Source organism: Tubulanus polymorphus, chromosome 2 (genome assembly GCF_964204645.1).
Source record: "Tubulanus polymorphus chromosome 2, tnTubPoly1.2, whole genome shotgun sequence".
NCBI lineage: Eukaryota > Metazoa > Nemertea > Palaeonemertea > Tubulaniformes > Tubulanidae > Tubulanus > Tubulanus polymorphus.
The window spans coordinates 469,005-482,465 of NC_134026.1; positions in this window are offsets into that span (position 1 = coordinate 469,005).

Here is a 13,461-nt window from a genome sequence, read left to right on the forward strand (position 1 = left end):
GTCATAGCAAGGCCATTACCTGGAGTTATAGAGAACAAAAGGAGAAGCCATGCCACCACAAGATTTTAATTGTCTATGATTTTGATATTTTATATAAAAATGGCACGATATATCACCTCGTAGCAGAGGAAGGAGGTAGAACAAACCGCAAGATCAGTACATCTATCAATGTTTCATTACATTTATCATTGTTTCAAGACACCAACTTTCAGTGTTTTGTAACACTTAACTTTCATTACTACCAATTGATTTAGCAGTAATTCATCCACAGTGTTTTGTAACTCTTAACTTTCAGATTTGTGTCTTACTTTTTTCGTGATGAGAGAGGAGAGAGGAGTCTTGTAGGAAATGTAGCGATACACCCAACAAAGCTTTTTTTGCAAATGCAAATCAGTTTATTCTAGACTATGGACATTTGTTGCTGGAGGAGACAAACTGTATTCCAATCGAAACCCTTTTAGCTTTTTCTTAAGAGAGATTGAACCCACAAGACGTCTGGCAAAGGCTTCAAACATTATGATAACTGTTCGCGTAGAGCCAATGATAAAACCAGCATTTATCATCATCAAACCAAAGCTGAAAACTGCAACCAGTGAGGGGAAGTATGCACAATCGATGAGACGATTGTTAATAGCTGCAACCAATGGAGTGAACTGCAACCAGTCAGGGGAAGTATGCACAATCATTGAGATGATTGTTCATAGCTGCAACCAATGGAGTGAACTGCAACCAGTGAGAGGAAGTATGCACAATCAATGAGACGATTGTTCATAGCTGCAACCAATGAAGTGAACTGCAACCAGTGAGGGAAAAGTATGCACAATCAATGAGATGATTCTTCGCAGCTGCAACCAATGGAGTGAACTGCAACCAGTGAGGGGAAATTATATTTCAAACCAGTGAGGGGAAATTAGCTCAATCATTGAGATGATTGATCATAGCTGCAACCAATGAAGTGACAACAAGTGAGGGGAAAGTATGCACAATCAATGAGATGATTGTTCATAGCTGCAACCAATGAAGTGACAACCAGTGAGGGGGAAGCATGCACAATCAATGAGATGATTGTTCATAGCTGCAACCAATGGAGTGAACTGCAACCAGTGAGGGGAAGTATGCACAATCAATGAGATGATTATTCGTAGCTGCAACCAATGGAGTGAACTGCAACCAGTGAGGGGAAATTATATTTCAAACCAGTGAGGGGAAATTAGCTCAATCATTGAGATGATTGATCATAGCTGCAACCAATGGAGTGACAACAAGTGAGGGGGAAGTATGCACAATCAATGAGATGATTGTTCATAGCTGCAACCAATGAAGTGACAACAAGTGAGGGGAAAGTATGCACAATCAATGAGATGATTGTTCATAGCTGCAACCAATGGAGTGAACTGCAACCAGTGAGGGGAAGTATGCACAATCAATGAGATGATTGTTCGTAGCTGCAACCAATGGAGTGAACTGCAACCAGTGAGGGGAAATTATATTTCAAACCAGTGAGGGGAAATTAGCTCAATCATTGGGATGATTGATCATAGCTGCAACCAATGAAGTGACAACAAGTGAGGGGAAAGTATGCACAATCAATGAGATGATTGTTCATAGCTGCAACCAATGGAGTGAACTGCAACCAGTGAGGGGAAAGTATGCACAATCAATGAGATGATTGTTTGTAGCTGCAACAAATGTAGTGAACTGCAACCAGTGAGGGGGAAGTATGCACAGTCATTGAGATTTTTTTCATAACTGCAACCAATGATGGTAAAACATATTGCAAACCAGTAATGGTAAAGTACACTCAATCATTTACAAACAAGTGATAGTTAAATACACTTGCAAGCTAACAGATCAGAGATCTCAGGAAGCAACGTCACTCCAATCCTTATTTCTTGACATATGATATAAAATGCTCTTCAGCCTGTGGCAAAATGTCTTCGATGTAATACGCTTATTACTATATGCTTAACTAGAATCTTCTTTCAAATATTAATTCAAAAGGAGGAGGGACTAATCTAATGTAATGGTATCAATGCTACGAATGTATGAAAAAAGTGAAAAGTAATAGTTTGAAACCAAGATTGAATGCATTCATTCTGTTGTATTGATAAAGTGAGATCCGATGAAAATTATGAAAAAAGAAAAAAACAAACTATCTACAAATTTACAATATCTACAAGAAAATTAAAAAGAGAAATAAAAACGACTATTCACAAATTTACAATATTTACAAAAGAAATAAAAACTACTATTTACAAATTTACAATATTTACAAGATAGAGAGAAAGAGAGCGAAAGAGAGAGAGAGGAGAGTGAGGAGAGAGAGAGGAGGGAGAGAGGAGGAAGGATGAAGGAGAGGAGTGAGAGGAAGAAAGGAGAGAGAGGAGAGAGTTAGTGGGTTAAAGAAAGAGGAAGAGAGAGTTAGTGGGTTAAAGAAAGAGGGAGAGAGTTAGTGGGTTAGAGAAAGAGGAAGAGAGTTAGTGGGTTAAAGAGAGAGAGAGGGAAAGGATAGAGAGAGGGAAAGGATAGAGACAGAGAGGGAAAGGATAGAGACAGAGAGGGAAAGGATAGAGAAAGGTAGAAAAGAAGGGGTGATAAAAACAATAAAACATATGATAAAAACAATAAAACATATGATAAAAACAATAAAACATATGGGTAAAAACAATAAAACATATGGGTAAAAACAATAAAACATATGGGTAAAAACGGTTAAAAAGAGGCAGTTTAACGTCATACCACAGGACAAATAGATAAAAATCACTGATAAAATGTATGGATAAAACGTATTGTTTCAAAGAGGCAGTTTAACGTCGTATCACAGGACAAATAGATAAAAATCACTGATAAAATGTATGGATAAAACGTATTGTTAAAATGAGGCAGTTTAACGTCGTACCACAGGACAACTTGAAAATAGAGGTACACTAGCAATACTACTTATATGTTACTAGGTACAGTATTTTAGACAATTCTATAAAATTGTATAATTATCTCAACCTCTGCACTACCAAATATCAATTCGACAAAAAGTCATCTTTGAAAACGTTCGTAAGAAATAAAACAACAAAACATAACGTAGCATTGAATTAATATTAATGTTATCAGAAGCTGAAAATCTGAAATCAACCATCAGCCATAAATGAGGAGGCGGGACTAATGCAATGAAATAATATCAATGCTCCAAACTTATAGGTTAAAATCTCGTTAAAACAATAGATGCAACAAGTGATATCAGTATTAAACTAAGATTGAATGCATTCATTCTGTTGTTTTGAATATTAAAATCATTCAATAGAATTCAAAATATTGATTATCAATTAAATCTATATCAAAATTTGCACTAAAATAGATTTGATGTATAGATATTATGAAGTTTAGAAAATTAAAAAGTTTTAGGATTATATTTGAAATGTTTAGATAAAATTATTTATATTTTTCATTAAAATCTTAAGTTAAAAAGATATCTAAAAATATTTATAAGTAGAAATCAAAATCAATAAAAAAATCTAAAAAGAAATATAATATAAATATAAATATAAAGCTATTTACATATTTACAATATAAATATAATAATGTAAAAGTACGGATAAAATGTGTCGATCAATTTGAAGAAATATTTTGAATTATTTGTCAATCATAATCGGAACCCAAGTGATTTCAGAATGGAATAACTGGGCCAGGCCAATCACTCACTCGATGATCATCAATTACTGGTACTACACAACCACAGAAAGAGTGGTTTTTACCGCGCGGTATATTAGGCCAGGTGCACCTCTCAATAATAATGCCGCCTATTATGTTTGGCTTTTTGTGTGTTGATATGTACATCGATACATCCTCAATCACCAGGGTTTTATTGTCGCCCACCGGCACTCACGCTTACACAAACTCTGGTCACAAACCCTTCATTGGTCTCTTACATTGTCCGAGATATCTCGAGTCGACGGGTTGCTGCTAAGCGGCCACTAGTCAATCAGATGTGTAGCAAATCTGCTGGCGAAAAACGCATCTGATTGGCTAGATATATAGACTGGTGGCCTCTCAGTGGCAACCTGTCTACACAAGAAATCTTGAACAACGTTAATAGACCAATGAAGAGTTTGCGACCGGGGTTTGTCTTGGCATGAGCTTCGGCAGACGACAATTAAAACCTGGCAAGTGAGGATGGCATTGATGTATATTGAATGAAAAAGCTACATGTAAATATGAAATGTGTACGAGAACCTTGAAAGCAGTGAAAAAAGATTTAAGCTAGAGGAGCAGGGACACCATGCCCACTCGGTGAAATGCTTGACAATCTGACAATTTCAATATTCAATGCCCCCGGTAAACATAACAAAAACTAATGCTACAAATATGCAATTGATTGCGGTTATATGCATAAATACCAAAACTCATGGGAAAATTGTATGAATTAAATACCTCTGATGGGAAGAATAGAAAATGGGGTAAGACTGGTTCTATGACAATGCTAACAATTATCAAACATCATGACTGTAAGTTAAAGCAACCCAATATTTCTAATAATGATGGGGGATACATATCGATATCAAACATCAAATGTTGGAGAAATCTTTGAAACCTCCCTTAAAAACTTCAAATATGTGTAAAACTGCCAATTTTAGCGAACAAGAATGGCTACCAGTCAGCCATCTTGATATTCTGCCAGTCGAATAACGGATGAAAAGCAAATACACTAGCCTGCTGGGACTGAAGTTAAGCTTAAAATCGATTAAAAAAAACAACAAAATTTCAACAATATTTTAGAAAAAAACTAGAATCTAGAGAAAGCAAAAAGTGAAAAGCCTAAAAACTAAATAAATAAAAGTTCTCTAACAGTAACGAAAAAATACTGATTTAAAATTCCATTGTTTCATTCATTTATAATCTATTTCAGCGTAAAACCCTACATCCCTAAAATTAAGATAACATTAAAGATTATGTTTCAATGACCTGAGAGTATTGTATAATTAATCAATCTAATTAACTGCAAGTTCATCAAACAATAAAAAACCTAATCATCTACTCTATAACTAGTGATGTTACTTTCAATAACAAGAAAACAGGGGGGTAATTAAAACTGGTGTTAATGCTAAAATATCCTCAATGAACTGAGAGTAATTTCATCAATGATGAATTTACCCTCAGTTCATCCATTGTTTTAATGATGATCCTGAGAGTAATTTCAACACTGATGAATTTACCCTCAGTTCATTCATTGTTTTAATGATGATCCTGAGAGTAATTTCAACAATGATGAATTTACCCTCAGTTCATTCATTGTTTTAATGATGATCCTGAGAGTAATTTCAACAATGATGAATATACCCTCAGTTCATTCATTGTTTTAATGATGATCCTGAGAGTAATTTCAACAATGATGAATTTACCCTCAGTTCATTCATTGTTTTAATGATGATCCTGAGAGTAATTTCAACAATGCTGAATTAACCCTCAGTTCATCACATTCTAAGATGTTACTATTTTATTCAGAGATAATCTCTGAACTGCATAAAAAAGGAGATCTTAAACGCGATTATTGATTAATAACCTGAGTGTAACTTATAAGATAAATTGACCCTCAGTTTATCAGAGGTTTATACTTTATTCAAGTTAACAGCTATAGTTAAAACTTAATCAACTTGACCTAAATGAACTAAAACTTTAACTAAATTAGACTTAAATCAACTGGAATGAATTAAATTCAATAACAGCAAAAATTACTAAAATAACTAAACAAAAACCAACTAATCTAAACTTAGGTTAACTTGAAATCTAGTTTAAAACGCACTAGTGATTAATCATAAACATCATGCTCACAATTTAACAAGACCCAGTTCCACAGTTATGCAACAAATATGTATCTAAATTCTTGTATCCAAATCAAACTGTGGAACTGAGTCCTGTATTGTATGGAACGAGATAAATGAAAAACAATCTGAGTGTATTTTTCATATGATGTTTTCAGTCATATATTTTCTTGAGATAACATAAAATTCAAAATTCAAAATTTCATACGACGGGACGCTGAAAATATCATGTGAAAAATACACTCAGACTGTTTTTTATTCATCGCATTCCATGATAGTGAAACACCAACTGAAAATGAGTAGATAATTCACTGAATTAATAAAAATTGAAAAAAACTACAAGAAAAAAAGGTAAAGAAAGTATGAGAAAACGTTCTCAATCACATTTCATATTTACTAAGCCTATATCAACTACGAGTAAAAGCTCTTTATGCGTGCACTATATACAGCATGGGCCTTTTATATAACCACTATTTATATCTGTGTTGTGGACCACGTAATTGTGTCAAAGAGTATTCGGTGATAAAACCTGGACCTTCAGTTATTCCATTCTCATGAAATCACTGGGGTTCGAATATACACAGTGATAGTCAAATATAAAATATTTCATCAAATTGATCTTTTAGTTAGTATTGAAATATAAATAAATCATTGTTCTAAAAGGAATATATACAAATAAAATAGTTTTTAAATATAAAAAATAAAATAGCTTTCAAATATAAACAAAAAAAATAGTTTTTTTAATATACACAAATAAAATAGTTTAAAAAGATACTTTGAGATTAAATACATACAAATGAAATAGTATAAAATTCAGATAAAATAGTTTTTAGATATCATAGGTATTTTAAAATTCAGATATAAAATAGTTTCTTTAATAGATTAAAATTCAGATAACATAGTTTTTAGATATCACAGGTGTTTTAAAATTCAGATATAAAATAGTCTCTTCAATCTTTTTAAATTCAGATAAAATAGTTTTACATATTATAGATACTTTAAAATTGTGATAATTCAAAATACTTTCTACAATTGTCTTTAAAATATGGGTAAAATAGTTTTTAGAGTGTTTTCAGAATTACTAGTTTAGAAGTATCAATGAAATGTTTGCAGATATGAATAATTCATAATTTATAGCAATGAAATAGATTTAGATGGATCACCTTGATCAATCATAATATCGAACCAAAACATCATTGAAAGAATCCAATAATAGCGATAATAATTCACATAAAATATGATTTTGGGCAATAGTAAAAATGAAACTAGGAAAATAATTAATGATATTTCGCAGATATTCAAAAACCGTAATTAATTTTGAGAACTGGAATGAAATCTTCAACAAGAGATATATTAGGAAAAATTCAAACTTTTGGAAAGTTAAGATTAGGAAACTCGTAGTAAATTGGAATTTCAATTGAAATTGGAATTAGGAAATTTGTAGTAAATTTGAATTTCAGCACTGAAGGACTCAAAATTTGGGAATTTTGTTCTATCTTAGAACGTGAGAAACTGGAACCACAAAAATACAACAAACTGTTCAACATGTGCAGTATGACCGGGTCTCAGTCAGTAGAAATCTATTGATGATGCTGGTTTTAGTTTGGATTTTGTGACCTCTTCACAACAATAATTGCAAAATGGCTGAGAAACTACAAATAGTCTCTTTTCGTGTAATCAATTAGTAGGTTATATCACATACTTTGATACAACTTATGCCGTTTTTGGAGACGAAGGAAGCACCTGAGAACCTGATCTGATTAACAACCATATGAATGATTGACCTCTTGAAAACAACTTCATCCTCGATTTCTTAAATCTATTGATAATTCACTCTCAACAGCCTTAATCTGACGTGTGTTTTATGCATTGCTCGCCTACATGGAAACAATTCCACGCTCTATCAACCATATTTCAATTGCTAAACGAAATTCCAATTTAGACCCTAATAAAGGACCAGGAGTTACTTCATCAGAGCGGTGTCTATTACCGAGTTGCTCGATTGTTATGAACTTAACAATTTTCCTTTTAGACCATCTCCTCTATCATATCTCTCTCAACTCCTCTATCATATCTCCATAAACTCCTCTCTCATATTCCCTGAACCTCCTCTCTTATATTCCCTGAACCTCCTCTCTCATACCTCCCTGAACCTCCTCTCTCATATATCAGACCTCCTCTCTCATATGCCTTATTGATTTCAACAAGAGATTAATTAAGACTAATTATTAACAAGAATTTTGATCCTGGTGATCGTTAGAATCAGTAGAGATCAATATCAATCAATAAAACCTGATCACTGATGTGATAACAACGAATTTTCCAATCCAAGATCTTTTTTTTAATACTTTCTTTATCAGCGATTCTCAATCATTGCATTTTTGCAGATCTTAGCATTTTTCTATTATATCCTATGTTCAATTATGAACTCATAAATTCATGCATTGATCACCGATCCAGATGGTGATGGTTTCACACCTTAGAAATGTAATGAAATTGATTACCGTAGTCTTTGCTGTGGTTTCCTTTCTTGTGCAATTTTTAATCCAGGCAATCTCATGTATATAAATATATATCCCTTTTCCTTATGAGTAAACATTTTGAATCCCTCCGATCACATGTGAAGGATTTCCCTCCGTCGTTGAGCATTAGATATTAACATTTCAATCATTCAAGTTTTCACATCATATTAAATTAATCTTTAATTCTGTAATTAGAAAAACAAGTATGTTAATAATGATATAATGGTTTTACACTTGACGTATAGACGTCATAGTATTTGGGGGAGGGAGCAACATGGAACATTGAACAATCTGTTTCAATGTAGTTTCCTAAGGAATCGCATTATGTGAAACATAGCTGTTCCTTCTCCACGTTATTTTCAGCTTCATAAGGAAACGCATTATGTGTGAAACATAGCTATTCCTTCTCCATGTTCCGATAAAGTTCGATAAAGAATCACGTAACAGTTCCTTTTGATTTGAAAAATCCACTTTTTTTCAAACTCCATAGGAGTTATTGTAGGAATTGATTCCCTGCATATCTCGAAAAAGATTTACAACGGCTGACCATAGAATTAGAATAGATGACTCCTAAGAAGGCTACTGCCACAATCAGGTGGTATGGATGGTTATTGCTGCAAAGTAGTGGCAAGGATGGTTTATATCCCAAAAGACATTTGAAAAGGTCGACCATGGTATTAGAATTGATGACTCATAAGAAGGCTACTGCCACAATTAGGTGGTATAGATGGCTACTGCTGCAAAGTAGCGCCAAGAATGGTTAATGCTTCAGCATTGTGAGAAGCACAATGAACCTTAGTTAATAAGGTAAGAGTTAATGCAAAAATGGGGGTTAAAATGGAGTGGAACACAGTGGGTCGTACAGTCAAAAAAAAATAAATAAATGATTTAAAAAGTAAATGAATGGGATGATGGACAAATATTTCTTTTTGTCCAAAAAGTAAATAAAGGGATGAAATGATAATGAATTTTTTTTATCATTTTTCAATTTTTTAAATTTTTTTGGAGAAACCGTAAAACCTCCATAAAAGCAATGATTATATGCAATGATGTCTGGTTTTTTATTTTCAAATTTTTTTTATAAAAGCAAGGAGGACTGCACGCCCACTGGTTCAAGGAGTGTTGACAGATATTTAACACTGCGCAACCTGCAGATCGACGAAGGTGGAAGGGAAAACTGAGTTTCAAGAAGTGCCGATCTGCAGACGTGCATGGGCTGATGTTGTTGCCCGGGTGATGGCGAGTGAAGGGGCTGATGTTATTTTAATTTGTTCGCCTACGTTTAACTAATTCGTATTTTCCTTTAAAGGCCCCTTCAACATCGCGGAGCATTTTGATTGGATCGTGGTAGTTGATGTTTCTTGACCACCCAGGGCCGCGCGCCACCAGCTCGACAGCGGGGGAAGGTGGTGCCCCCACTGGAGCGCCTGATGTTGAAGCATTTTCGTTATCATTATATTTTCTCTTCTTATTTCTATTTTTTCCAGTCGATGTCGATGTTGATGGTGGTGGTCCGGTTGATGGTGGTGGTCCGGCAGATGCTGGTGTTGACGTAGATGCTGGTGTTGACGTAGATGCTGGTGTTGACGTAGATGCTGGTGTTGACGTAGATGCTGGTGTTGACGTAGATGCTGGTGTTGACGTAGATGCTGGTGTTGACGTAGATGCTGGTGTTGACTTAGATGTTGGTGGTCTGGTACGTGGTGGTGGTCTGGTACGTGGTGGTGGTGGTGGTGGCGGGGGAGTTGCGGGCCCTGGTGGTGTCGCTCCAGGAGTGGCGAATTCCTCCTCATCACTGCTCTCCTCCTCAAAATTTGGTTGCGGAGGTGGAGGAGGACGAGCTGCACGTTTGCCTTTTTTTTTTGTTTTCGGACGCCCCGAACCTATTGTGTAATCTATATCTTTAGTCTTTTGACGGGGCGACCGACGCAGTGAAGGCGTCTGAAGCTGTGGCGCCTCTGTCGGGGTCACCACTGCAGGGGCGACCTCCTGCTCCACATTTACGGGAGAAGCAGGGTCCACCTCCTGCAAAGGAACCAACTCAAAAGGTGGAACAATTTCAGGAAGAGTTGGTTCCTTAGGCCCGCAGAGAGATACACACCTTGTATAAGTATCTTTTAATGCTGGAAGTGCTCTGCGGGCTGCTTCAGACTGGTCATGTTGGATGTTTTCAATGATGTCTATATCTGAAATGAAAAAAAAAAACATTAAGGATCATGCATATTACACATAAATGACATAATGACATGTTCGAATATAATTATTATATTTGTATATAGTAACCTATAAAATAATGCAGTTATCCAATAGGTGAATGTGACGTGATGGGGTGAGAAGGGTCATTTGAACGTTTGGAAGGGATCGTAAGCTTATTTTGTGAGAAGTGATCATGTCACTGGTTGTAGACTAACGCTGTTGTAACTACACTTTTAACTGCTCTCATGATTTGCATCATCCATTACATAATAACGATGAGTTGACAGTATATCATCAGTGAGGCTGATAATTGAATCTTCCAATACACATTTTATAATGGTATTTTCATGTCTTATATACTTGATATATTTCAGAACCAACCCTGTACGTGGACGGGTACACTTTTGTTAATTCATTAATGGAAATACTGATTGTAATAAATTACATCCTACCATTACCTTGACAATCAATTTTGGTAGATAATCATGAATCAAAAATACACTTGATTTTTTTCTGGGGTGATGACGTACCAGGTTCCAGGTGACAAAAACTATAAATTATAATGAATAATCAATGGAATTGTTACCCATGACCCTGGTTTCAAAATCTGGGAACCTCTTTGGAATAACACGCATGATAACTTTTCATTTATCAACCAATTGAAATGGAAACTTTGAAACGATAAAAGATCTAATTTAAAACAAATGTTGCGCTGTATCAACAAAAAATTAATCGATAATTCCTTTTATTCAGTAATTACTTTTCAAATGGATGAGTGAAAAATGTGTCCACACTTCAGAAATGTATTCAATTATTTTGTAGAAAACTTTTTCATTGCATACAGTGCCACACTCCATCCACGGTAAGTGGGAGAATTTGTATATTTTCTACTGAATTTTCTCAAAAATGAAGATAAAAATATGATTGTTTTTTTAAAATATTTTATTGTTTAAACTATTTACAGCATGAATTAAAACAGAAAAACGACACAAATAATTTCACTTCGCTGAATCTAAAACCAGTAAAAGCCATTTCACACAACACTGCCCACTACTGCACCTTCAGAAACAACACTCACTACAAATAAAAAACATTCATTTTGAAGAACAATATTTCACTATCAACATAAATGGCTGTAATTCATTATTCCCAATAGAATATTCATTGTCAGCAATAGGCCTATCGGTACTCCACATATTCATTACATAACTCACCTAGAATGTATAATTCATCGTACAGCAGCCATTCATTTATTCAGATCAACAAAATTCTATGCACAGCCATTTCAGCTGATATTCATCATACAGTAGCCTCCGCCTAAACTGCTACAGTTTGGCACCTTCTATTTTCTACCTTATTAGGCAGTTACCGGCTTTTAAGAATTGCAAAAATCAATTGATGAAAAGATTTATTGAGCCTAATAGCGGTCAAAATTATCAAGTTCTTTGTATTTTATACAATCTGACCATGTAATGAATCCCCAAATTTCTTCTATAACTCTTTCAGAGCCCAGTCGACTTTCGTCTACAGATTATTTCAGGTCGTACTGTGCCCTGTCAACTTTAGTCGACATTTCTTATAGCAGTTTTATTTTTAGTTTTTCGCATAGAATTCAGCAGAGAAATCTGCCGCTAGATGGCTTGATTAAATGGCAGCACCCGTTAGTTTGTTTTTATGCCGCGTTTTTGTGGTGATGCTATTCAAAATATTTGAGTTTTTTGCGTTTGAAAGTAGCGGGTACTTATCCGGAGGTCACCTGATTTAATTATTAGGTCATTTTCTAATTATAATTACCCGTACAATAAATATTTGTGACCGTAGACATAGAATATTCCATTGTCAGCTGTTAGCTGAGGCTAGATACCTGATTTGTTCATTTTGATACCTAAAATTTAGGGGCTTATCAAATAAATAGGTCACCGATTATAATTCATGCAAATTAGCTCATTTGCATAGAACGTCACTTTCAGTAAGAAAAATTACCACCAAAATTTTCCAAGGATCATATACCCTACAAACTTTTCAATTACCATAAAGCTCTATCTCTTACAGTTTTCACTCTACGGAACTCCAAAGTTTCTACTGATTTTCCTACTTTATAGATAACAATGATGGGCACTCTGAGGGTTTTTCTCTAATTACACATAGAACATAAGGCCTAATCACTAACAGTAAAAATACATAAAGATGTTCTTATGTTTTTATGTATTTTTGCTAACAGAGATAGAAGGTTGATAGTACATACATGTATTCTATAATATAGGCGAACAGCCGTTACAGTTTACCGGTTCAGGCAGAGAATAAACGGAAATGAAGTGAACATTTACGGGATACGGGAAGCATTCTGGGAAACCAGGTCGTGGATTTGAACCCCGTACATTACCATTGTGTCCCCGGCAAGACACTTATCCTCATTCGTCTCTCCACCCAGGAGTAAATGGGTACCTGGGCCGATAGATGACCCCCGAGCGCCTAGCAGCTGTTCGAATGTTACCTCACCCCAGGAGACTATTAAATGGCTGGGGCAATAAAACCGAAAATGTGAAGCGCTCTGAGCAGCTGCTGGTTTTAGGGCTATATTAGACATATACTATTATTATCATTATTATCATCGAACAGAGCAATACCAGAAAAGGCAAAACATATGTATTGAAAAACAACATTTCATCTTTATTTCATCGAATTGAACAGATTATACTAGATATAGACCGTCTACCAGTTTAAGTGAAGTCTACAGTATCATTAAGGGCAAAAAATCCAATAAAATTCGATACATTTGAAAATATGTTTTTGTAAAATGAATTTTCACCGAATTTTAGTTCGAAAAAATTGCAATATATCCTTCGAGTACTGCACATTTCCCTATATGGTTTTTGCTAAGTAAGTCTAGTTCATTTTTATTTCATGACAAACAGAAAAAGGACACAAAA